At 47.9% G+C, this 27,157-nt stretch overlaps 1 pseudogene; it reads right to left on the reverse strand.

Moving 5' to 3' along the window:
* Window positions 1-5,588: 5,588 nt before the first annotated feature.
* Window positions 5,589-6,520, reverse strand: LOC147965835 (uncharacterized; annotated as a pseudogene).
* Window positions 6,521-27,157: the final 20,637 nt, after the last annotated feature.

A 27,157-nucleotide genomic window follows, 5' to 3' on the forward strand; every position in this document is an offset into this window, starting at 1 on the left:
TCATTTCCAAGTGACTGTAGGGGCAGCAAGGCAAGTATTGTATTGTTGCCATCGAGGATAACAAGATGGGGTTTATATCATATTGCATGAGTTTATCCCTCTACATCATGTCATCTTGCTTAAAGTGTTACTCTGTTCTTTTAAACTTAATACTCTAGATGCATGCTGGATAGCGGTCGATGTGTGGAGTAATAGTAGTAGATGCAGGCAGGAGTCGGTCTACTTGTCTCCGATGTGATGCCTATATACATGATCATACCTAGATATTCTCATAACCATGCTCAATTCTGTCAATTGCTCAACAGTAATTTGTTTACCCACCGTAATACTTATGCTCTCAAGAGAAGCCACTAGTGAAACCTATGGCCCCGGGTCTATTTTCTATCATATTAATCTTCCATCAACAAGCTATTTCTTGCATCGTTTTTATTTTGCTTTATTTACTTTGCATCTTTATCATAAAAATACCAAAAATATTATCTTATCATATCTATCAGATCTCACTTTCGTAAGTGACCGTGAAGGGATTGACAACCCCTTTATTGCGTTGGTTGTGAGGATTTTATTTGTTTGTGTAGGTGCGAGGGACTCGTGCGTGGCCTCCTACTGGATTGATACCTTGGTTCTCAAAAACTAAGGGAAATACTTACGCTACTTTGCTGCATCACCCTTTCCTCTTCAAGGGAAAACCAACGCAGTGCTCAAGAGGTAGCAAGAAGGATTTCTGGCGCCGTTGCCGGGGAGTCTACGCAAAAGTCAACATACCAAGTACCCATCACAAACCCTTATCTCCCGCATTACATTATTAGCCATTTGCCTCTCATTTTCCTCTCCCCCACTTCACCCTTGCCGTTTTATTTGCCCTCTCTCTCCATCCTCCTTCTCTTTCCCTATCTGCCTCTTTTTGCCCGCTTCTTGTTTGCTCGTGTGTTGGATTGCTTGCTTGTCGTTATGGCTAGTCCCTTATCCGCTCCTTGGTGTCCCGAGTTTGAGGTTCTTCACTTCAAACAAAGACAAGGAGAAAACTTAAAAGATGCTTGGTTTAGGATGATGGAATCTTATCGTAATTGCATCCTAGAGGTGAATTTTAGAATTTTGCTTCGCAATTTTCATGATGGACTAAATATGTCTCATAGACAACTCTTGGACTGCGTTGCCAAAGGAAATTTTATCGAAATTGATCCCAGTATTGCACATAAAATTATAGAGGGGATAGTGGGAACACTACCTCAACAAAAGGGGCCTCGTCATACCCAGGAAGAAACCCAAGTTTTTGAGAAAATTCGCGAAGTAACGAAAATATTACAAAAATCTCTTGAACCTCTTAAGATTGTTAGCGGGAATCTTCACCGCATGAATATGTTGATCACTCTTTGTAATAAGCGGTTCTACTCTTTAGATCTAAAAATTTCCAAATATGAAGGGAAACGTAAAGAACCTCCCGGATTCGAGCATGACTACGCTAAAAAATTAAAAGATGGCAATACCTAGATCTATCTTCACTTTTATGCCTAGCTAGGGGCGTTAAACGATAGCGCTTGTTGGGAGGCAACCCAATTTTATTTTATTCCTTGCTTTTTGCTCCTGTTTAGTAATATATAATTTATCTATCCTCTGTTTTGGTTTTATTTTTTGTGTTTAATTACTGTTTGTGCCAAGTAGAACCGTTGGGAAGACTTGGGGAAAGTCTTTTTGATCTTGCTGTAAAAACAGAAACTTTAGCGCTCACGAGAATTGCTGACATTTTTACTTCGAAAGTGCTATTTAGTTAATTATGTTTGCATATGATTAATAGATAAATTCCTCACGTCCAGCAATTTATTTTAGAATTTGTGGGGTTCCAGAAGTTTGCGTTAGCTACAGATTACTACAGACTGTTATGTTTTTTGACAGATTCTGTTTTTTGTGTGTTGTTTGCTTATTTTGATGAATCTATGGCTAGTAAAATAGTTTATAAACCATAGAGAAGTTGGAATACAGTAGGTTTAACACCAATATAAATAAATAATGAGTTCATTACAGTGCCTTGAAGGGGTGTTTTGTTTTCCTTCGCTAACGAAGCTCATAAGATTTTCTATTTTGAGTTTTGTGTTGTGAAGTTTTCTAGTTTTGGGTAAAAGATTTGATGGATTATGGAACAAGGAGTGGCAAGAGCCTAAGCTTGGGGATTCCCATGGCACCCCAAGATAATCTAAGGACACATAAAGCCAAAGCTTGGGGATGCCCCGGAAGGCATCCCCTCTTTCGTCTACTTCCATCGGTAACTTTACTTGGAGCTATATTTTTATTCACCACATGATATGTGTTTTGCTTGGAGCGTCTTGTATTATTTGAGTCTTTATTTGTTAGTTTGCCACAATCAAATTTTCTGTACACACCTTTTGAGATAAACACACATGATTTGAAAATTATTAGAATACGCTATGTGCTTCACTTATATCGTTTGAGTTATATAGTTTTTGCTCTAATACTTCACTTATATCTTTTAGAGCACGGTGGTGGATTTGTTTTATAGAAACTATTATTCTCTCATGCTTCACTTATATTATTTTGAGAGTCTTAAACAGCATGGTAATTTACTTAGATTGGGAAATTAATCCTAATATGCTAGGCATTCAAGATTAGTGAAAAAAATTCTTATGAGTGTGCTGAATACTAAGAGAAGTTTGATATTTGATAATTGTTTTGAGATATGGAGATGGTGATATTAGAGTCATGCTAGTTGAGTAGTTGTGAATTTGAGAAATACTTGTGTTGAAGTTTGTGATTCCCGTAGCATGCACGTATGGTGAACTATTATGTGATGAAGTCGGAGCATGATTTATTTATTGATTGTCTTCCTTATGAGTGGCGGCCGGGGACGAACGATGGTCTTTTCCTACCAATCTATCCCCCTAGGAGCATGCGCGTAATACTTTGTTTCGATAACTAATAGATTTTTGCAATAAGTATGTGAGTTCTTTATGACTAATGTTGAGTCCATGGATTATACGCACTCTCACCCTTCCACCATTGCTAGCCTCTCTAATACCGCACACCTTTCGCCGGTATCATACACCCACCATATACCTTCCTCAAAACAGCCACCATACCTACCTATCATGGCATTTCCATAGTCATTCTGAGATATATTGCCATGCAACTTTCCACTGTTCCGTTTACTATGACACACTCCATTGTCATATTGCTTTGCATGATCGTGTAGTTGACATTGTATTTTTGGCAAAGCCACCGTTCATAATTCTTTCATACATGTAAATCATGCATCATTGCACATCCCAGTACACCGCCGGAGGCAGTCACATAGAGTCATATTTTTTTCTAAGTATTGAGTTGTAATTGTTGAGTTTTTTGACTGGGGTTGTAATTGTTGAGTTGTAAGTAAACAAAAGTGTGATGATCATCATTTTTAGAGCATTGTCCCAAGTGAGGAAAGGATGATGGAGACTATGATTCCCCCACAAATCGGGATGATACTCCGGACTAAAAAAAGGGGAGGCCATAAAAAAAGAGAAAAGGCCCAAAAAAAGAGAGAAGGGACAATGCTACTATCCTTTTACCACACTTGTGCTTCAAAGTAGCACCATGATCTTCATGATAGAGAGTCTCCTATGATATCACTTTCATATACTAGTGGGAATTTTTCATTATAGAACTTGGCTTGTATATTCCAATGATGGGCTTCCTCAAAATGCCCTAGGTCTTCGTGAGCAAGCGAGTAGGATGCACACCCACTTAGTTCCTTCTGTTGAGGTTTCATATACTTATAGTTCTAGTGCATCCATTGCATGGCAATCCCTACTCACTCACATTGATATCTATTAATGGGCATCTCCATAGCCCGTTGATACGCCTAGTCGATGTGATACTATCTTCTCCCTTTTTGTCTTCTCCACAACCACCATTCTATTCCACATATAGTGATATGTCCTTGGCTCACGCTCATGTATTGCGTGAAGATTGAAAAAGTTTGAGAACACCAAAAGTATGAAACAATTGCTTGGCTTGTCATCAAGGTTGTGCATGATTTAAATACTTTGTGTGGTGAGGATAGAGCATAGCCGGACTATATGATTTTGTGGGGATAACTTTCTTTGGCCATGTTATTTTGAGAAGACATAATTACTTAGTTAGTATGCTTGAAGTATTATTATTTCTATGTCAATATTAAACTTTTGTCTTGAATCTTTCAGATCTGAATATTCATACCACAATTAAGAGAATTACATTGAAATTATGCCAAGTAGCATTCCACATCAAAAATTCTGTTTTTATCATTTACCTACTCGAGGGCGAGCAGGAATTAAGCTTGGGGTTGCTTGATACGTCTCCAACGTATCTATAAACTTTTATTGTTCCATGCTATATTATATTCTGTTTTGGACATTATTGGGCTTTATTATACACTTTTATATTATTTTTGGGCCTAACCTATTAACCGGAGGCCCAACCCAGAATTATTGTTTTTTGCCTATTTCAGAGTTTCGCAGAAAAAGAATATCAAATGGAGTCCAAATGGAATGAAAGTCTCTTCGAATTATCAGTTTGGTTTGGCCTACTAGATTGATCTTTCTTGCAACGGGAGAAGTGCTTAGCTTTGGGTTCAATCTTGCGGTGTCCTTTCCCAGTGACTGTAGGGGCAGCAAGGCAAGTATTGTATTGTTGCCATCGAGGATAACAAGATGGGGTTTATATCATATTGCATGAGTTTATCCCTCTACATCATGTCATCTTGCTTAAAGCGTTACTCTGTTCTTTTGAACTTAATACTCTAGATGCATGCTGGATAGCGGTCGATGTGTGGAGTAATAGTAGTAGATGCAGGCAGGAGTCGGTCTACTTGTCTCCGACGTGATGCCTATATACATGATCATACCTAGATATTCTCATAACCATGCTCAATTCTGTCAATTGCTCAACAGTAATTTGTTTACCCACCGTAATACTTATGCTCTCAAGAGAAGCCACTAGTGAAACCTATGACCCCAGGTCTATTTTCTATCATATTAATATTCCATCAACAAGCTATTTCTTGCACCGTTTTTATTTTGCTTTATTTACTTTGCATCTTTATCATAAAAATACCAAAAATATTATCTTATCATATCTATCAGATCTCACTTTCGTAAGTGACCGTGAAGGGATTGACAACCCCTTTATTGTGTTGGTTGCGAGGATTTTATTTGTTTGTGTAGGTGCGAGGGACTCGTGCGTGGCCTCCTACTGGATTGATACCTTGGTTCTCAAAAACTGAGGGAAATACTTACGCTACTTTGCTGCATCACCCTTTTCTCTTCAAAGAAAAACCAACGCAGTGCTCAAGAGGTAGCAGGGAGGGTGACCATTGACGAAGTTGCGGTAGTTGTACACAGACGTAGGTCATGGAGAGGACATAGGAGGATTACTCGCACGGGAGATGGAAATGCAACAAAGGTGAACTGTCGAAGAGAAAATCAAATCAATCCACCAAACCAAATTAACCAGAGAATCATCTCCAGCGGATTAATTAATTGATCTGTCAGTCTAAATGGAACTTGCATATCTCAGTCTAATAAGTGGAAATAACTGTAGTGTACGGTGTTGCTGTCCTATAGTCGTTGAATTTCATGAACTTGGATATCCCCAAAAGAGACCACCTCAACCGTCTCCGCTGGCGCTCGCACTGGATCGTGAAGTATTCTCATGAATTGGTCCATTGGCATGCTAAGATTATCCAATGGCACATCCTCATCATGGAGGCCCAGTGGTGCAGCCATATGCTGCTGGTCCGGACCAAGAACGTTTGCTGGCATTGCTAATGCTGGCCCCATGAAGTTCTGCCCAGTCTCGCTGTCATCGTCATGAAGAAGAACCACCCACATTATGTCAACCATGAAGATTTAGAGGTCATCATCGTAATGAAGAAGAGCAGAGGCGGAGGCTACGACGCTTGTGGCAGCTCAACGTGCTCTTGCCCGAGACCACGGGCACTCCCCGGCGACAGTAGTGTGGCGGCGCTGGCAAAATAGACTACCATGAGTCAATGACAGGCTTCTTGTCCCCGTCACGCCGTCCTCCCTGTAGACTTCCCTCGGGTCGTCGTCAGTGGCACGCCGTGTGACGTAGAGCTTGTGGAGCGCAGGCACGCCCTTCCTACCAGCGCCCTTTTCCCAGTCGCTTGTGAACTCTTGCATGAACCACGGTGTATTGCACTTGTTGGATGTGCCGAGGTAGAACCCGAAGCTGTTCTTGAGCCTGCTGTCTTGGACCAGCACCAGCTCCTCCCTGATCTGCTCCAGCCGCTAGTGCTTGCTGGTCTGGACTCCACAGTCAGCGCACTTGGTCTTGGTCGTGCACGGGCTCTGGAACTTTGGACACGCCGAGGAACTACCGCGCAAGCGCTGGCCGACGGGTACAGCTGCTGCAGCGCTTAGGGGTCCTTGGCGTACATGTCGGCGTGGAAGATGAAGCCCTGCACGTCGGGCATCTTCTCTTCACCGGAGATTCACCGGTTGAGAAACCCCAAACTGTCCTGATGCATCGGGCTGAGGTACACTCTGGAAGGCAGCGGCAGCTCGTTTGTTCGCCTTGCTGGGCTCGGGCGGACGGACCATGGACATGAAGCTGCTGGCTCTGGCTTCGGCGTCAATGGTGGAGAAAGTTGATCTCTTGATTACGCGGGTGAAGAACGACATCTTCGGCACCGGCGATGCCAAAGGGCCGGGTGTCTGCTTCGGAGCCGACGATGCAACAGGGGGAGACGATGGCTTGGGCGCCAGCATGGCTGGAGACGACGGCCTTGGAGCCGGCCACGGCGCGGCGGGCCAAGGCTTTGTCTAGGCTTGATCCAATTGATCACTAAGTAGGTTGGGTTGCCAGACTGGTCCGTTTGCTGGTCCTATCGATCGCTACCCTATCCGATAGATGTGTCGGACAAATCAGGTTGAAATCGATCGCTCGAAGGAAAAAGTGAAGAGAAATCTCAGCCATCAATCTTTATAATTAGCATAAAATCAACGGATATAAAGGAGTGACTTATGAAGAACTATGAAAGCCTCCATCCTTTAATATTAGGTAAATATTTATCAAGAATGCCCCCATTATGGATGTGCATAATTAAGTTGATCCATATTTTTTCTGATCTCATCTACCATTCTATATGTGCACGTTCTCTCATGTCAAAGTATTGAAGAAACCCATAGTTTCATAATTAGCCAGAAGTAACAGGTGCATGATGGTATGAAGCTCTCCAAAATTATTTTGAAACGGAGTCCCAATAGGATAATTCGCCTTTTGGTAGGAAGTTCATCAAAGGCCTTCCAAATAGTGATATTCAAAAGGCTCTTGCTGAACTTCGTACCAAAAAGCGAATTATCCTATCAAGACTCCGTTCCAAAATAACTCTGGAGAGCTTCATACCATCATGCGCCTTTCACTTCTAGCTAATGATGAAGCCATGGTTTTCTTGAATTCCTTGACACTAGACAACGTGACATATAGAAGGGTAGATGAGATCAGGAAAAATAGGGACCATTTTCTGCACATCCAGAATGGCGCCACTTTGTTAAATCCTAGAAGCATCGAGGCCACCCCAAACCCTAGAAGCGTTGTCGAGGCCACCCCAAACCGTAGAAGCATCGAGCTAGCTAGGTCTATGTTTGCCACTAATATATCCATCTGTCATGTTTGTATATTAATTGCCATGTTGTAATATTTGCAGAAACTATGGAGCACCGAGACTTGGAAGCAGAACAATTGTTGGGGGACATAATCCTCGGCAGAGGTGATGTCATGTCGTATCTCAACGACACCAATGGTCTGGAAGGAGAGGGTGAAGTAGGCTCCGGTGATCGAACAATGGAGGAGGAAGGACATGATCATGATGGCTCCGGTGACCGAATGCCGGTGGAAGAAGGCAACCGTGATGATGGCTCCGGTGACCGAACAGAGGAGGAGCTGTTGCAAAGTCCGGCGAGGTATATATATTAATTAAGCCTGTACTGACTAGCTAATTGATGCATTAATTGTTTTGGTATGTACACATATTAACTCTTCTTTCTTATTTTCTAGCCCTCTGGATCGAGCCAAACTTCAGTAATGAGACGAGGCCCAAAGAAAAGGTTGCGCCGGGATGAAAGGTTCACGATCGCAGCAATCGCGGGCGATGGCAAACCGATTGAACCCAGCTGGACCAAGGAAGCATTTTCTGCTCAGTGTGGGGTTCTTGTTAGGGACATGATCCCGATCAGCATCCGCCAATGGAATAAGCTTAAGAACAAAGACCCTCAAGTTCCTTATGTCAATGATAGACAGAAAGATGATCTTTGGACCACGCTGAAGGCAAATTTCAACCTACCGCCAGAGGAGGAACCAGATAAGCCAGTTATAGAGCCATTGGTCAAGGCTCATGCTCTTAAGAAGATGGCAGATCTATTCAGGAGGTGGAAGAATGAGTTGAAATCAACATATAATGACAAAGGGAAGACTCTAGAATTCACCGACCAATTTGAGAAGATAAAAGATCACTGGCCCGCATTTGTGGCCTATAAGACATCGGAGAAGAGTAAGAAGATGTCAACGACAAACAAGATAAATGCTGCAAAGAAGGAGCATCACCATGGCATGGGGTCATGTGGCTACCTCAAAGCCCGGCCGTTGTGGGACAAGGCTGAGAATGACCTGATTGCTAAAGGGGTCGAACCAGAGACACTGAACCAGCCAGACCGTTCAAGGACTTGGTTCTTCGGGGTTGGGGGAACCTTGGACCCTGAAACAGGGAAGTCCGTTTGGACAAACAATCAACTCGAAATACCCGTCAAGAAGATTCAGAAGTATATCGCCGCAGCGCAGCAAGGGATGTTCGTTCCCGACAGAGAGAACGACGAGCTCACAGAGGTCCTAGGGAATCTTGAGCACCCTGGACGAACATGAGGCACACCAGACTCCATTGTGTGTGGAAGGTTGGGTTTCCCGGCGCAGGCGGTTACAAAACCCGGGAGAGGAGGAGGAAAGTGGACCAGAGCGAACTATAGAAGCTGAATGCAAGGGTACGAAAGCTAGAGGAACAAGTTGACAACCAGCGACCTGCCGGAGCTACCCCAAAAGCTACCCCGCCATCTCAGCGGAGAAGCAGCGTGGCTTCCACTGAGCTCGTTCAGCAGCCTGACTTCACGGCTCCTAGCTACCCCATGGATGCTATCACGTAGGCTCAACATTGCCACCTTATGACGCAATGGCAAAACCTCAAAGTCAAGGCAGCTGTCGGCTCTGTTGCACCTCCTGAACTCGATGCAACTTTTCACCGCCGTCCGATTCCACAAGGCTATGCTGTTGTGATGGTGGATGAAATAATGGAGGGATTTGAGGAGCTCGAGCTTGACCACCCTACCGGTGAAGGGGAGACTCAGCTGGGTCTTGCTCTGAAGACTCCATGTCTATGGCGGAAGGAGCACATCAAGCTTCCGAACTAGATGCCTCTGCCTCCTCCTCCACCGGCGAGTCAGGGCACTCCGCCTCCTCCTCCTTCGGCGAGTGATCGGGGCACTCCTCCTCCTCCTCCTTCGGCGAGTGATCAGGGCACTCCGCCTCCTCCTCCGCCTGCTCCGACGTGTTCGAGCAGCCCGCCTCCTCCTCTGCCTCGTCAGCAACGGTGGAAGCCAGACATTGCCGCTCCGGCTGCTCCGGCACGTCGGAGGACTCCGCCTCCTTCTACTACTCGTCAGCAGCAACGGAAGAGAGACGTCGCCGCTTCAGCATCTAGCAGTACAGCCAAGGGCGGGAGGCAATACAGATTCGCTCCATCTCTCAAGCCTATAGAGAAGTTACCATACGAGATGACCGAAGAGGAAAATGCAAAGATCTATGAAGCCCAAGTGAAGGACTTCTTTGAAACACGAAGAGCTATGAAACATCCACCTCTGGAGAAGATAGATCCGATGAAACTGAAGCGCACTATCAATGCCCTGAAGTGACCACCACCGCCTCCGCCTGATGACAACCATGTCCGCTGTCTTAAATGTACATATGAAGATGCGCGGCGGTCAGGAAATACTTCAAGTGAAAAAAGGTTAGCAGATTGAAGAAGTGGGAAAAAATTCCCCAGCTCGGAGAACAGGAGAACCAACCGTGCCCCCCACTCAAGGTGTCTAGCAACATCGTCAAAAATCGGCCGCAGATGTTGCCCGGTACCAATCCTAGTGATTACCCGCCCGACGATGTACATTTTGATATAATGGAGGCGGACGAATTCAAATACTAGTACGGGAAGCCTCTCGTCAAAGATGGAAGTCCTCCCTAACAACGATGATGTGAAGATTCCATCAATGGTACATGAAAACCTGCCACGAGTCTGGGAAGGATGCTTTGTCGATGAGAATTAAAGACGACCACGACTTCATTGGACAAGAACTGCTAAATGTTGATTTTGATGAGTTTTTCCAGTTCTACAATCTAAAGGCCCTCGACAGATCACTCGTGGCTTGCTATTGTTTGTAAGTACTACTTTCTGTAATTAAGTCTCTATATATATAGCTCAGCACTTTCATTTGCATGTATATATAATTATCCTCACTATATTATGCAGATTGAAGATTGTCGAATGCAGAAAAGCACAAATCTATGACATTGGGTTCATTAACCCAAATATCATACATAAATGGATGGTTAAAAACAGAGTCACAGATACCGAGGACAACTTGCCGCAATTGTTCAAAAATCAAAGAAAAGATAAAATACTCTTTCCTTAAGAGATTAAGCTTGAGCAGGGACTAGTAACCGTCTTAGACTCGAGACGAAAAGATCCCCAGGAGTATGCGAACATGACTGAGATGCTCTAGAAGTAAGTTCAATCAATGATTGTCGCACCATATCGGCAACTTTGTTCATTTCCTGATATCAAGTAATTATTTTCTTTGTCTGGCAGGGTTTGGAAAGAGTTCACCGCAATTTCTCTGGGACTGCCGACCGAGCCGAAATTTAAACACCCGTAAGTAAGTACTACTACCTAGTTCCGCGCATCTGCCATTGATTCTAGCTAGTTTCATCAATACCATTTAGCATGCTTGCTTATTAGTTTGATTGACCTCTATTTCTCGTAAAGTGCTTGTGGTAGGAAGCCGGGAATGATTTATGTGGATACTACGTTTGCGAGTTCATCTACAACGAGATGGCCAAGAATAAGCGGGGCTACTCTGAAAAACAATATGAAGTGCGTAAGCAAAATTATTCACAATTTTATTTCATTACCATCATTTGTGTTGAGTTTCATTCATACACATGTGTTGACCCTCTTCTTCGATTTAGATCTCGCAGATGCGGGATGATCTCCTACCACAAGATCGCATAAAAGCAATTCAAGAGGTATTCACAGGATTCTTTCTGGACCACGTCATCAATAAATCCGGAGAATACCATGTGGAACTTGACTTCGGATGTTAGGGATTGTAAGAGATCTTATATTGTATATATGTAGCTAGTAGCGTTGGATAGATATACGAAAACTTTTTGTTCGATCAATCTCTCAGAGAAGGAGGAGGTCGATCACTTCTATCTGTATATGTTCATGACGATCTTGTGTACTTAATGGTTTCCTTCATTTGCTTACTAGCTAGCGTGTCGCGAGTTCTCTCTATACGTATAGTACGTAACGTCGACCAAGCGCAGAGATAAGAGAGGTCACTTCTCTCTATTAGCTAGCTAAAACAATATATGAAACCCCTAAATTAACCCTCCAAAACCCCCAACCCCCCTAAGGGAGTCCTGGATTAGGGGGTCTCCAGACAACCGGACTATATCCTTTGGCCGGACTGTTGGACTATGAAGATACAAGATTGAAGACTTCGTCCCGTGTCCGGATGAGACTCTACTTGGCGTGGAAGGCAAGCTAGGCAATACGGATATGTATATCTCCTCCCTTGTAACCGACCTCGTGTAACCCTAGCCCCCTCCGGTGTCTATATAAACCGGAGGGTTTTAGTCCGTAGGACAACATACAATCATACCATAGGCTAGCTTCTAGGGTTTAGCCTCTACGATCTCGTGGTAGATCAACTCTTGTAATACTCATATCATCAAGAACAATCAAGAAGGACGTAGGGTATTACCTCCATCAAGAGGGCCCGAACCTGGGTAAACATCGTGTCCCCTGCCTCCTGTTACCATCCGCCTTAGACGCACAGTTCGGAACCCCCTACCTGAGATCCGCCGGTTTTGACACCGACATTGGTGCTTTCATTGAGAGTTCCACTGTGTCGTCACCATAAGGCTCGATGGCTCCTTTGATCATCAGCAATGATGCGGTCCAGGGTGAGGTTTTCCTCCCCGGACAGATCTTTGTATTCGGCGGCTTCGCACTGCGGGCCAATTCGCTTGGCCATCTGGAGCAGATCGAGAGCTACACCCCTGGCCATCAGGTCAGGTTCTCGGAAACTTAAACTACACTTCTGACATCCGCGGAGACTTGATATTCGATGGATTCGAGCCCATGTCAGGTACGCCGCACAGTCATGATGAGCATGACATAACTCTGCCGTCGGATAGTGTTCGGGAGATCGCATCTGCAACTACTCCGGCCGTTAATCCGGAGCAAATCGTGCCATCCGAGAGCGGAGGGATAGACCCTGCCATGGAGGCCGCAATTTCAGTGGTGATAGAGCCAGATACTGACTTCACCCCTGACAAGAGCCGTGTCGCCGAACCAGTGGATTCATCTCCGGCCACGGACTCCGAACCGCTTACATCCGTGCCCGTCGAATCCGAGTGGGCGCCGATCATGGAGTTCACCTCCGCGGATATATTTCAGCACTCACCTTTCGGTGATGTGCTAAATTCATTAAGGTCTCTCTCCCTGTCAGGAGAACCTTGGCCGAACTATGTCCGGCTAGAATGGGATGCGGACAACAAAGAAATTCGCTGCCCACCCACCACCCACTTGGTAGCCGCTGTCGACGACTTAACCGACATGCTCAACTTCGACTCCGAAGACATCGACGGTATGGACAACGATGCAGGAGACGAACAGGAACCACCGCCCATAGGGCGCCAGACAACCACTACATCACATGACATATACATGGTGGATACACCCAAAGAGGGCAATGGCGAAGAGACAACGGAGGATGCCCCCTCCAAACAACCCAAGCGCCGATGTCAGCGGCGCCGCTCTAAGTCCCGCCATAGCAAAAATAGCGGTAACAGCGCAAGAGGAAATAACAGTCGAGTCGACTCTAGAAGAAACGACGACTGCACCACCCCGGTGGCAGAGCATGATCAAGATGCAAATGGCGAACATAGTACGGATCCGGCGTCCGAACACGGCGACGCCAAGGATAAACCTCATCAAACCCCGTCTGGGGAGGAAAACAGTCCGGACAAAGATGCACACATCATCCCGGAAACGCACTTGGAGCAAGAGAACCTCCGCAGAAGGCTTATTGCCACAGCGAGGAGCCTAAAGAAATAGAAGCAAAGGCTTAAGGCCGCACAAGATACGCTCAACAGCAGGTGGAACAAAGTGCTCGACAAGGAAACAAAGTATGGTGGAAGTTACCACACAAATAGCTATCCAAAGCGCAAGCTATTACCGGAATTCGACGATGAGGCCTTAGAGCCCACACAGCTGAAGAATGATACGGCCAACCAGCCGGATCCACCACCTTGTGAACGCGATAGAGTGGCTAAAAAAGTCACACATAAGTCAACACACGATCACCGTGAGAACTTGCGCCAAAAATCCGGCGCGACCAGATCCATCTATGGATCCAGGAAGCGCGCTCCGGTACAAAACCAAAACCAGATACTACAACCGTCCGAACACCATGGCACATCCCAATACAAGGGTGCCTCACACCCCTTATGTTTCACTGATGAGGTGCTGGATCACGAATTCCCAGAAGGATTCAAACCGGTGAACATAGAGGCGTACGACGGGACCACAGACCCTGGAGTCTGGATCGAGGACTTCATCATCCATATTCATATGGCTCGCGGAGACGATCTCCATGCCATTAAATACTTGCCCCTCAAGCTTAAAGGGCCAGCTCGGCACTGGCTGAAAAGCCTCCCCGAAAAATCAATTGGAAGTTGGGAGGAGCTCGAGGACGCTTTTCGGGCTAATTTTCAAGGGACTTATGTCCGACCTCCGGATGCAGACGATTTAAGTCATATAATCCAACAGTCCGGAGAGTCCACTCGAAAGCTTTGGAACAGGTTCCTCACCAAGAAGAACCAAATCGTCGACTGTCCGGACGCCGAAGCCTTAGCAGCTTTTAAACACAGTGTCCGAGACGAATGGCTCGCCAGACACCTCGGCCAAGAAAAACCGAGAACAATGGCAGCCCTAACAAGCCTCATGACCCGCTTTTGTGCTGGCGAGGACAGCTGGTTGGCCCGTAGCAGCACCAGTGACCCAAGCACATCCGAAGTCAGGGATGGCAATGGTAAACCACGACGCAACAAAAACAAGCGTTGAAATAAAGAAGGTAACCCAGATAACACGGCGGTAAACGCCAGATTCAGGGGCTCTCGACCAGGTCAGCAGAAAAAGCCTTTCAAAGGCAGCAGAGAAGGACAATCTGGCCTAAACAAAATTCTTGACAAGCTCTCTCAGATTCACGACACCCCCGACAAACCTGCAAATCATACACACAGAGAGTGTTGGCTCTTCAAGGAAGCCGGTAAGCTAAACGCCGAACACAAAGGGGTAGAGACACCAAGCGAAGACGAGGATGAACCTCACCAGCAAAGCACCGGAGGATAGAAAAAGTTCCCACTAGAAGTTAAAACGGTAAACATGATCCATGTGACGAAGAGGAGAAGCAAGCATGCACTCCGAGACACACGCGCGATAGAGCCCGTCACCCCTAGGTTCAAACCTTGGTTGGCTTGCCCGATCACTTTTGATCGTAGGGATCACGCGACAAATATCCAGCACAAAGGACTGGCGGCCTTGGTGTTAGACCCAATAATAAACGGGTACCATTTCACACGAGTCCTCATGGATGGCGGCAGTGATCTAAATCTGATATATCAGGACACAGTCCGCAAAATGGGGATAGACCCGACACAAATAAGCCACAGTAATACTACCTTCAAGGGAGTAATACCAGGCCAAGAGGCCCGATGTATGGGCTCTCTACTACTAGAGGTGGTATTCGGTTCTCCCGATAACTTCCGAAGCAAAAGGTTAACTTTCCACGTTGCTCCATTCTGAAGTGGTTATCAAGCACTACTCGGAAGAACGGCTTTCGCTCGTTTTAACGCAATACCACATTATGCTTTTCTCAAGCTCAAGATGCCCGGTCCATGTGGCATCATCATAGTTAGCGGAAATACCGAACGTTTTTTACGTACGGAAGAGGATGCGGCGGCTCTAACAGCCGCGAACTAGACGGCCTCACCAATCAGAAAAAATGGCAGGTCGTCAAGACCACAGACACGGTTAGACGAGTCCGGCGTTCCATTACATATACATGAGATCGGTTTGATGGTCAAACCCTCCTAGACGATACCAGGGGCTTCCCACGAGTAATCAGGGCTAGCCCAACTCAACTTGACTTCTCTTGAATTTTGATAGTTCATTGATAATAACCAATTCTTCTTTTTTTGGCACGGCAACTTTCACCTAAGTTCTTTCCTTTTACAAATGACAATCGTGCTACACCCGTCCAGGACACGGCACAACGGAGACACAGGCGCAGACGTACAGGAGGGACCCGCCCAAAGGTTTCTTTTTAGATTAAGACCCTGCGTAAACCTTTTTTACTGTCTCTTGTTGCTCACATCCTCCGGATACTTCACACAACCGAGAAGGATGCTGACATTATTGGCATGTGGCCACGTTAGGATATTGCACGTACCTGGACACACGGGGTTTATTATTAAGGGCATTGTTCAGCCCGGTATATATTATAAAGACCGAACACCTTAGGGAGTGTTCGGCGTTGCGAGTTTGGCCCTATATGCATCAGCTCCGAATCATGTATTTTGTCAAATGTTGGGTTTGCCCGGCTCCCACGTTTTGGTACCTTATGTTCCGTTATATCGGCTAAGGTAGCACCGGGAGAACTACTGCGATTGTGCCCTGGTTCATCCAGATGAGCACCTCAGTAGAGAAAGCCGAAAACTGACTCTCATGATATAGCGAGAGACTGGTCAACCACTCGATGACTCATCGGATTCTTCAGGATTCCTCCGCATTAACAAAGGGTTGTTTCCCGGTCATGTACATACACGCCCCGTATTCGGACGAGCGCACACATACCAGGGGCTATATTGTAGCCCCATTGTCAAACTCCTATGGCTAAGTGAAAGTGTTAAAGCAATATAGTCCGATTGCCTCGTTCGCTGCGCTATCACCTCCTTAACGGACCAAGACGTTGGATCAAGTGTGGATATGCATCTTTTGTGAACACCCCCGCATTATATGCGTGGGGGCGGAAGCCGACGACTACAAACTTTCAGGTTATACACATATATACATAAACAGCCGCACAGGAGGCATCATAGTACTTTCGGGCAAAAGTATAAATATAGCCTTGATAATTCAGTAAAACATTGTTTGTACAATGGGAATACATGTCACTGGAAAATAATATTCTTCGAGCACTGAGCCTCTATTGAACGAGCGCCTTCAAGAACTTCTTCAAAGTAGTGCTCGGCAGCCACTCGGCCTACGGCCGAACCCTGTGTCACAACAGTGGTGGCCTCCATCTCCGCCCAGTATGTCTTGACACGGGCAAGGGCCATCCGCGCACCTTCTATGCACGCCGATCTCTTTACAGCATCGATGCGTGGCACATCACCAAGGAATTGTTGCACTGAGCTAAAGTAGCTATTCGGCCTAGGCCCTCCCGGCCATAGGTGATCCACAACGGACCTCATGGCAAGTCCGGACAACCTATGGAGTTTGGCCCACTCGGCCAATCTCTCATTCAATAGCAGCGGACGGACTGGAGCGTGAAACTGTGACCAGAACAACTTTTCCACTTCGGGACCTTTCTGATCTTTGAAGTACTCGGCCGCATCAGCAGCACTTGCAGCCAAATCCATGTACGCGTCCACAGAACTCCATAGCCGGTCCAGAGGAGCATACTTCAGATCTCCGAACTTAGTCCGCAACAAGAAGGGCTTCCCAGACACAATATCTGCAGCTTGATTCAGCTCCTCCTTCGTCGCTCTAACTTTCGAGCGGGCTTCCTTGGCAGCCATCAGGGCCTTCTCCAGGTCCGTCGCCTTCGCCCGGTTTTCTTATTCAAGAAGCTGGTAATGGTCAGCGGCATCTTTTAACTCTACAGCCATCTTGGCTATTTTTTCCTTGCTCTCGCAATGCGCGGCATGTTCGGCCCTTAACTCTTCGGTCGCCTTTAAAGCGGCCGCATTGCTACCCCTTGCTTGCTCCTTGGCTCGGGCAAGCTCCGCCCGAAGGGTCTCCACGGTGGCAGCTCCATCTGCAGTCACAACATATTAAAGATACTGGCATCATGCTACTCTTATTATGTGACGATCACCAGAAAAAACACTCACCCTGTGCCTCGTCAAGCCGCTTGTTAACAAGCACGATGTCGGCATCTGCTGCATCAAGTTGCCGCTTTAGCTCGGCAAACCCATCAGTCCGGCTAGCCACCGGAGCATCAGCCACCTGCACATAAAGGCGGTCTGGTTATTACCTAGGACTACTGAGGGAGTCCTGGATTAGGGGGTGTTCGGGTAGCCGGACTATACCTTCAGCCGGACTCCTGGAATATGAAGATACAAGATTGAAGACTTCGTCCCGTGTCCGGATGGGACTTTCCTTGGTCTGGAAGGCAAGCTTGGCGATGCAGATATTCAAGATCTCCTACCATTGTAACCGACTCTGTGTAACCCTAACCCTATCCGGTGTCTATATAAACCGGAGGGTTGTAGTCCGTAGGACAGAATCAACTCCATACACAACAATCATACCATAGGCTAGCTTCTAGGGTTTAGCCTCCTTGATCTCGTGGTAGATCTACTCTTGTACTACCCATATCATCAATATTATTCAAGCAGGAGTAGGGGATAAACTCCATCAAGAGGGCCCAAACCTGGGTAAAACAAAGTGTCCCCAGCCTCCTATTACCATCCGGCCTAGACGCACAGTTCGGGACCCCCTACCCGAGATCCGCCGGTTTTGACACCGACATTGGTGCTTTCATTGAGAGTTCCTCTGTGCCATCACAATCAGGAAGGATGCCTTCTCCCGTCTTCAAAGACGGCACCGTTGCTAAGGGAGCCTTGGCTGTCGGCCAAACCCTCCGGCTAGGTGGTTTCCTCATGACCACCTGTTCGGCTGTTGCGCCGACGGTGACCTCTCGGGTCATCAAAAGCGACCTACACGTCAGCTCAGAGCTCGTCGAGCAGCTAGATCCAATGGAGCTCTCTTCCGTAAACGAGCTCTTGGATCGCATCGCCGCCCTGGGGATCGCTAAGGATTACGACCAGGTTGGGCTTAAACCCGATCTAAGAGAAATTAACTCTCCCCAAGTCACCCACCACGTTGCCGTGGTAGAGGCGCAGTGCGGCGACCCTTCATCTATTTTAAGGACCATTTACGTCCGAATTCCCGATCCCTCCAAGCCGGATACCCGCGGAGGGGAGGATGTAACTCAAGACCTGAGCTTAGGATCAGGCAACGGGCCGGACTCGTTGGATAACGTCCAAGGATCCGAACTCCAGAGTTCGGAAACTCTTCGGCCTTCGAATCTTGGATTGGGTGAGGTTTCAGATTCAACGACACCCGCCCACCCGAACATAAGCGATCTCTCCCAAGTCAGGCAGAGGCCCGACGAAATAGTACATCATTATTGGGCCAGATTCCTCCTGGTTATGAACAGGATAAAGGATTGCCGCGAGGGAGACGCAATATCAATCTTCTACAGTAATTGCACGGATGAGGGAATCCTTAACGCCATAAGTCGTCGTGATATTACACGCTTTGCTGACTTGGCGTCCATAGTACAAAAGTACTATGCGATGGAAAGTGCCTGGAAAACCGAAATAAATTTTGGGACAATCCGGCCTTGAATAGTAATCCTGTCCGAACTAAGAGGGTGCATCATCATAAGACACCCGGGATAAATAGTAAAAAGCCAAAACCCTCTACAGGGCATGGAACCGTACTGGAAAGGTGGCTTGATGGACCCTGTAGAATTCACAGTACAGAGGACGCCACACCAACTCACAGCCTTAGAGCATGTTGGATACTCCGGCAGGTAGCCAAAATTGGCGAGGACCTCTTAAATCGGGAGGCCGCAGAAAGCCAGCTCGAGGACACCAGTACCGTTCTCACAGTCTTCGAGACTTTCGCATCAAACAATATGCGAAAAAGAACACTCCGCAACCTCGCCGAAGTCTATCAAGTTGCAACAATAAATCCATGGAGCGACACTGCCATTACCTTCAACGCAAGTGATGAACCTAGATTACGAATAGCCCGAGCACCAGCCGCATTGGTCCTCAGTCCCATAGTGGATGGCTTTGGCCTCACCAAGGTGCTCATGGATGGAGGCAGTGGACTGAACCTCATTTATGAGGAAACCCTTCAAAAAATGGAAATAGACTGGAACCGCGTCGAGCGAAGCAGCACAACCTTTAGAGGAATAATCCCCAGTCGGGAAGCGCGCTGCACAGGAAAAATCACACTAGATGTGGTGTTCGGCACGCCGGATAATTACAGGTCCGAAGAAGTCACGTTTCAGGTGGCCCCGTTTAAGAGCGGACATCACGCCTTACTAGGGCGAGAAGCATTCACAATCTTCCAAGCGATACCCCATTACGGGTACATGAAGCTTAAGATGCCCGGGCTGAATGGAATTATCACTCTAGCTAGTGATCCGGACATAGCACTCCGCGCCGAAAACAAGACAGCCGCACTAGCCCTTGAGGCACTATCCGAAGCCTTAGCGGCCGAGGAACTGACTGCGCTGCGCTCCACGGTTAACAGGGATGATGTGATACTCGATAAAAGATCCAAATCCACGTCCTTCAAGCCAGCTGACGAAATAGTCAAATTCCAGGTCCATCCAATGGACCCCAATAAAACAGCTTCCATTGGGGCATGACTGAACCCTGATGTAGATGCCGCACTACGAGAGTTCCTATGAGAGAACTGGGACATTTTCGCCTGGCACCCTTCAGACATGCCAGGGATCCCACGCAGGCTGGCCGAACACAGCCTAAATATCCTAAAAGGATTCAAACCTGTCAAACAAGCTCTTCGGTGTTTTCCGAACCCAAGAGACATGCTATGGGAGAGGAGCTAGCCAAACTATTGGAGGCCGGATTCATTAGAGACATAAAGCATCCGGACTGGCTAGCAAACCTGGTGATGGTACCAAAGAAGGACAAATCCTGGCGCCTGTGTGTCGATTTTAAAGACCTTAACAAGGCTTGCCCAAAGGATCCCTTCCCCCTCCCCCGTATCGATCAAATTATCGATGCCACCGCAGGACACGACTCGTTGTGTTTCCTCGGCGCATACTCCGGTTACCATCAAATCAAGATGGCAGAATCAGAACAAGCTGCAACAGCATTCATCACACCATACGGCCCATTCTGCTTCAACACAATGCCCTTCGGGCTAAAAAACGCCGGCGCAACATATCAGCGCATGATCCAGACATGTCTGCCAAATCAGATCGGCAAAACAGTGGAGGCATATGTGGATGATGTGGTCATCAAATCAAGACATGTCGAATCTCTAGTAGACGACTTGAGGCTCACATTCGATAACCTCCGAAAATACGACATCAAGCTCAACCCGGAAAAATGCGTCTTCGGCGTTCCAGCCGGAAAGCTCTTGGGCTTCATTGTATCCGGTAGAGGAATCGAAGCAAATCCAGCCAAGATCCGAGCTTTGTCACAATTTGATATCCCAAAGGACCTCAAACAAATACAAAAATTAACCGGATGCATGGCGGCTCTAAGCCACTTCATCTCCCGCTTGGGAGAAAAGGCACTGCCCCTTTATCGCCTACTCCGGCGCACCGAACACTTTGAGTGGACGGATGTCGCCACGGTCGGACTCGATGAAATAAAAGCCATATTGGCAACAAACCCAGTCCTGGCCGCACCAAACACCGGCGAACCAATGCTGTTGTACATTGCAGCAACACATCAAGTTGTCAGCGCAGTGCTCGTCGTCAAGCGGGAAACGGACGGACACAAATTCCCCCTTCAAAGGCTGGTCTACTACGTGTCCACTGTCCTCACTCCATGCAAATCATGGTACCCGCATTATCAAAAAATTGCATACGCGGTATTCATGGCATCCCGAAAGCTACGACACTACTTTCAAGAGTGCTCCATAACGGTAGCCTCGGAAGTACCACTTAACGATATTATCAACAACCGCGATGCAACGGGCCGGATCGCAAAATGGGCCATCGAGCTCCTCCCGTTCGATATTACCTATAAGCCACGGCGAGCGATCAAATCACAAGTTTTGGCCGACTTCGTCGCAGAATGGACGGAGGCCGAACTCCCTAAAGAGTACGGCACATACTCAAACTGGATCATGCATTTCGACGGCTCCAAAATGTTGGCCGGACTGGGGGCTGGTGTCGTCTTGACGTCCCCCACAGGAGACACAGTCCAATATGTACTCCAAATTATGTACATGGACTCCAACAACGCAGCCGAATATGAGGCCCTTCTACATGGCCTTCGGATGGCGGTATCCATGGGCATCCAACGCCTAGAGGTGCGCGGGGATTCGAACCTCGCGATATCCCAAATAAATGGCGACTTCGACGCCAAGGACCCAAAAATGGCAGCTTACCACAACGCCGTCTTAAAAATGTCAGCTCGGTTCGAAGGGCTGGAGTTTCACCATATAGCCCGAGAAAACAATCAAGCAGCGGACGTCCTAGCACGCATCGGAGCAAAACGCGATGCAGTCCCCCAACATCTTTTTGGAAAGATTGTTCAAGCCATCCGTAACATGGGAGGGGAACCCAACAGCCCGGACCCAGCCGCACCACTCGACGCCGAACAATCTGACCCAATTGGAGGCTCTGCCAATGAAATTACACCTTCAGCCCATGTAATAATGGCGGTCATCGCCCCGTGGACAGAACCATTCCTAGCCTACCTTACCAGGCAGGAACTCCCGAAGGACCAAAACGAGGCCCGCCGCATAGTCCGGCGGTCTAAAGCCTATAGAGTTCATGAGGGAGAGCTTTATAAGAAAAGCACTACCAGAGTCCTTCAAAGGTGCATCTCCGAAGAGGAAGGGCGGAACCTTCTGGCTGAAATTCATGCTGGACTCGGTGGTCACCACGCCACTGCTCGGTCCCTTGTTAGCACGGCTTTCCGTACAGGCTTTTATTGGCCGACGGCCCAGGCAAACGCTCAGGACTTAGTCCAACGATGCGCTGGTTGCCAACTTTTTGCCAACCAAAGCCATATGCCACCCACCGCACTCCAAACTATACCCATCACCTGGCCTTTTGCGGTCTGGGGGCTTGACATGGTCGGACCCCTTAAAGGTGGGACCGATAGGAAAAAATACTTGCTGGTCATGGTGGATAAATTCACCAAATGGATAGAAGCCAAGCCTGTTAAAACGGCCGAATCCGGACCTGTGATAGACTTCATATCCGGGGTTGTACACCGTTATGGCGTCCCCCACAACATCATAACCGATAACGGTACAAATTTACCACCAACGAGGTAAAACTCTGGTGCAAAAACATGGGCATCAAGCTCGATTATGCTTCCGTCTATCACCCACAAACCAACGGCCAGGTCGAACGTGCAAATGGTCTTATCATGAGCGGCATTAAACCCAGACTAGTGCGGTCCCTCAAGGAATCTAATACGCACTGGGTAGAGGAGCTCGACTCCGTACTCTGGGGGCTGCGGACCATGCCGAACCGCACCACCGGATACACACCATTCTTCATGGTGTACGGCGCAGAGGCAGTTTTGCCCTGCGACATAATTCATGACTCACCTCGAGTGCGCATGTACGAAGAAAGAGAAGCCGAGCTCGATCGGCAGGACAGTTTGGACGCTTTGGAGGAGGAGCGCGACGTGGCAAAAGCCCGTTCTGCATACTATCAACAGCAGGCTCGAAGTTATCAAAGCAGAGAAGTACGGGCCAAAAATTACAATGTTGGCGAACTAGTTCTACGCCTGCCGGATAAGAAAAAGGACAAACTCAAGCCCAAGTGGGAAGGTCCATTCATCATCGACCAAGTCCTGACTGGCGGGGCGTACCGCCTGCGAGATGTGTCGGATAACCGACTCGAGCCGAACCCGTGGAACGCCGCCCGTCTCCGAAGATTCTATGCCTAGCGCCGGACTCTGTGTTCGTCTCCTTCCTCTGTCCATTTTTTGCATTTTTTCTGTCTTACATTTCTCTCCTTCCCCTCTTTTCTTTTATAGCCCTTAAAGGCTCACATAGTGACGCGCTACTCGCGCTCATTAAACCTGGGGGCTTCTTTAACAGAAGCTTATTTATACGGGGTTTATGCCCAACACATGCGTCAAGCTTCCGCATGTACCTTTTTCTTCACCATTATATGCATCGATATGACTTAAGTTTTGGCCAAGCTGGGTTGCCTGGCTCCTGTGCTTACCCCTACGCCCGATTGTTCGGCTAGCTGGTAAAGGGAGCACCTCTGCGATTGTTACTGCTGGGTCAGCTGGATGTGTACCTCAGACTGGGTGAAGCCGAAAGCTAGCATTCTTAAGGGAATATTCGGCCGGTGAGATAAAAGATGATCTTTTTACTCAGACGCTTTTTTCTGTGTCTTTTTATGCGCCCCCAGATGCTTTTTTCAGCATCTTTTTACACAGTCCGGACATGCACCTTAGGGCATGCCTCCCAGCGAAAGGAACCCCTAACGGAACTATTCTCTCTGGAAGATGTTTCTTACTAACCATGTAATATAACATAACTAGTTGGGCACTTGTCTGATAAAGCACTAATGACCCCTACGCCTGGTCTCCACGCATACCACGGTTCTTATATAACCGCTATGGTATTCGGACACACTCCGGACCATCAGGTCCCGAGGTCAAAGCGAAAAGGTCGGCAACGACAAACGATCTACAATCCGGCTAGAAGGCATTATACATGTCAATTCAAAATTACATAGTCATTCTGACTGATTGTATTCCTCTTATATACCATCTAACAGGCTGTCTAATTTACAGTCCTGCTGGGTATACTTTGCGGCCAACTCTACTTGGCCGTATACCAAGCTCACAGGGATCTCCTTCCCGTCAGGCCCCACTGGTCCGACCTCGGCCATGTGGTTCGGGTCCGACTTCGTAAAACGGGTCTTCACCATGGCCCAGGCCTCTCTAGCGCCTTGTCGGCAGGCCGATATCCTAAACAACCGGTAGCGCCGCCGAGCTCCCTTCAGCCTCTCCGCAAGCTCTCCAAGGCCCTCGGGCATGGAGTGGGCAGGCCATAAGGCTTGGGCAACACCTCGCATCGCCTGCCGAATTCGTTTGTGCAGTTGCATGAGTTCGGGAAGAAGGTCACCCGTGGAACCGGGCATCTCCTCTGCAGGATGACCTGTGAGCATACCTACAGACATTACTCTGCTAGTCGACTTCCTCGCCGAACTCTTTTTTCAAAGTTCGTTCAAGCACTCACTAAAAATGCCGCGTCGAAGTCGCTGATTCTCCTTCGTGAAGTCCGACAGCTGGCCACGAACATCTTTAAGTTCGACGTCCAACTTGGTGTTGGCATCCTGAAGATCATTCTTCTCTCGCCTCACCCTTGTCAACATACTCTCACCGGCCTTTAGCTGGCGTAAGAGTTGTTGTTTGTCCGGATCGAGTCCGGCACCATCTGCAATATGATTTGTCAGATTTACACCTAGACCGCACAGTACTACTCTTTCGAAGTGTATCTTACCTAAGGGGGTCTCTTTGGACTCCCCTACTGCGGCTAGTGCGGCCTCTAGTTGGGCCTTGCACTTCTCCAGCTCCTGAGACAGTACAGTATTCTTCTCTGTAAGAACCTGCATATTAAAAGATCCTTAAATCAGTTGCTCTAACTGTTTCAAGTCTCGGGGGCTACTGGCATATATATATATTTAACCAAAATTTTCTTACCCGTATGTCTTTCACATACTGCTCCGTGGCTCTGGCTAAACCATTTTGAGCGGCACGGAGGTACGCGTCTCCCGAATTAAAGGCATCTAAAGCCTCTCGGGAGAAACAAGCGTTGCGTAGAGTTGTCCGACGACGCCTGTGGTTCATGGCACTCTCCACTTCTGAATTTGTGGCGGACAGCCTGTCCGCACCCTCTGTCGGAGGAACGTCCGGTGCGCGCCTTGTACTTGCCTCCGCTTCCTGGCCAGACGTTGGAGCCTGGCTGGTGGAGGCGCGATTGGCAACCTCTCCGGATGTAGTCCGGCGAGGTCTCTTCGTTCTGAAGATAGCACGAACGTTAATATACCCTGACAGAATAACTCCAGGGAAACAGAGGGTGCACTATACCTTTGCGCTGGCATTTCAGTCCGGACTTCAGTCCTTTTTGCCCTATGGGCTCTGCGGCCCCTCGTTGGCTAGCCGCCGTAGGTTCGGCCCCTGCCTCGGAAATCTCCCCTGCAAAACACGGTTGTCGTCAGAAACGCCGAAATACACGAGAGGGGAGTCCCTCTCAAGGGAATAAGACTTCGGTTTCCGTCACCTGGGAGGCCGGGATTAATCCTGGGTAATCAGCTGTGATGGCTACCAAGGTATTGTCCTTGCTTAGCTGATAGAACACCCCGTCGATAAGCTCCACCGATATGTCCGGATCCTCTTCGGAGTCCGGATCGAGGGACCGTTCTGGATCCTCGGGCTGTGGAGGGCGGCTGCTTATATTCTTTACCTCCTGTCGCAGTTCCTGCAATGAAGTTGTTAGACTACCTATCTAACCATGGGAGTATAAAACAAACAAAGTGCAGTTGTTCACTTACCCAACTTGGAGGATCGTACATACTGAATCCGTCCTGCGGATTGACGCGGAGGAATTCCTCCTTTTCTCCCTTGTACAAAGAGGATAAGATCTTTTCTAGAGCAGCAGCCGAGTCCGGCCCTTTACAGCCGTAACGGGTGGTGTCATCCTCCCCGTTGAATTCCCACATTGGGTGGACTCTATATTGAAGCGGCTGCACCCCCCGCATAATGCATGCGGCCATGACTCCAATCATGGTTAGTCCGGAATGAGCCAACAGTCTTATCCGGCCCATCAGATAAAGGACGTCTCTGTCGTTTTCTCTCTGAGAGCTCCGCGCACGCCAGCTCAAGCGTTTCTTCAATGGAGCACTGTTGAACTCAGGGAGACCGACCTGGATAGGGTCCGATAGCGGGACGTCATCTATATAAAACCATTCCGAAGGCCAGTCCTCGGACGCTTCCTTTGGGGTTCCAAATAGGTATCCGGTCCCGGCGATGCGCCATACTTCGGCTCCGCCCACTTGGTATATGGACCCCTTCTGAGAACGGGGCACCAAGCAGAATAACCTCTTCCACAGTGTGAAATGAGCCTCAACGCCTAAAAATAGCTTGCAAAGGGCGACGAAGCCCGCAATATGCAACACGGAGGCGGGCGTGAGATTGTGCAGTTGGAGGCCGTAAAACTCCAGAAGCCCACGGAGAAATGGGTGAATTGGAAATCCCAGTCCCCATAATAGATGGGGGACGAGGCACACCCGCTCTCCTCTAGAAGGATTGGTGGTGCTCTCCGCTTGTTTTCCGCCATTATAGGTGGCGAGACCGGCTCGGACCGGGACCATGCATGCCTGGGGGAGGAATCCCTGGGCTTGAAGTGACGCTAACTTGCTATGTGGGATGGTACAACTCTCCCAGTCCCCGGGTTTGGGACCGGAGGGGCGAGGGGAGGAGCTACGGCGGCTGGTCATGTTGGAATAGACCTTTGCTGGAAGCGCTCTGATGATCACTCGCGGAAAGAAGAAGATGTGGTTTGGATCTAAATCCCCATCCCGTTAAATAGGTGGCTCGTTTATACGGCCAGGGGTGTGAATGTAAAAACGCCCTGGCTTTTCGCATCTGCTTTATACGTGGAAGACGACCATTATTGGGCATGGAAGCTGAGGGGCACTACAAGAATCGGACATTATTCCTATAGGTACACAAGATTTGGAGAAGAACCTGCCTTGCAATGCCGGACAACTTGCGCGCCGGACTCGTC

Source organism: Triticum urartu, chromosome 6A (genome assembly GCF_056163025.1).
Source record: "Triticum urartu cultivar PI428250 chromosome 6A, HENAU_Tu73, whole genome shotgun sequence".
NCBI classification, from domain to species: Eukaryota; Viridiplantae; Streptophyta; class Magnoliopsida; order Poales; family Poaceae; genus Triticum; species Triticum urartu.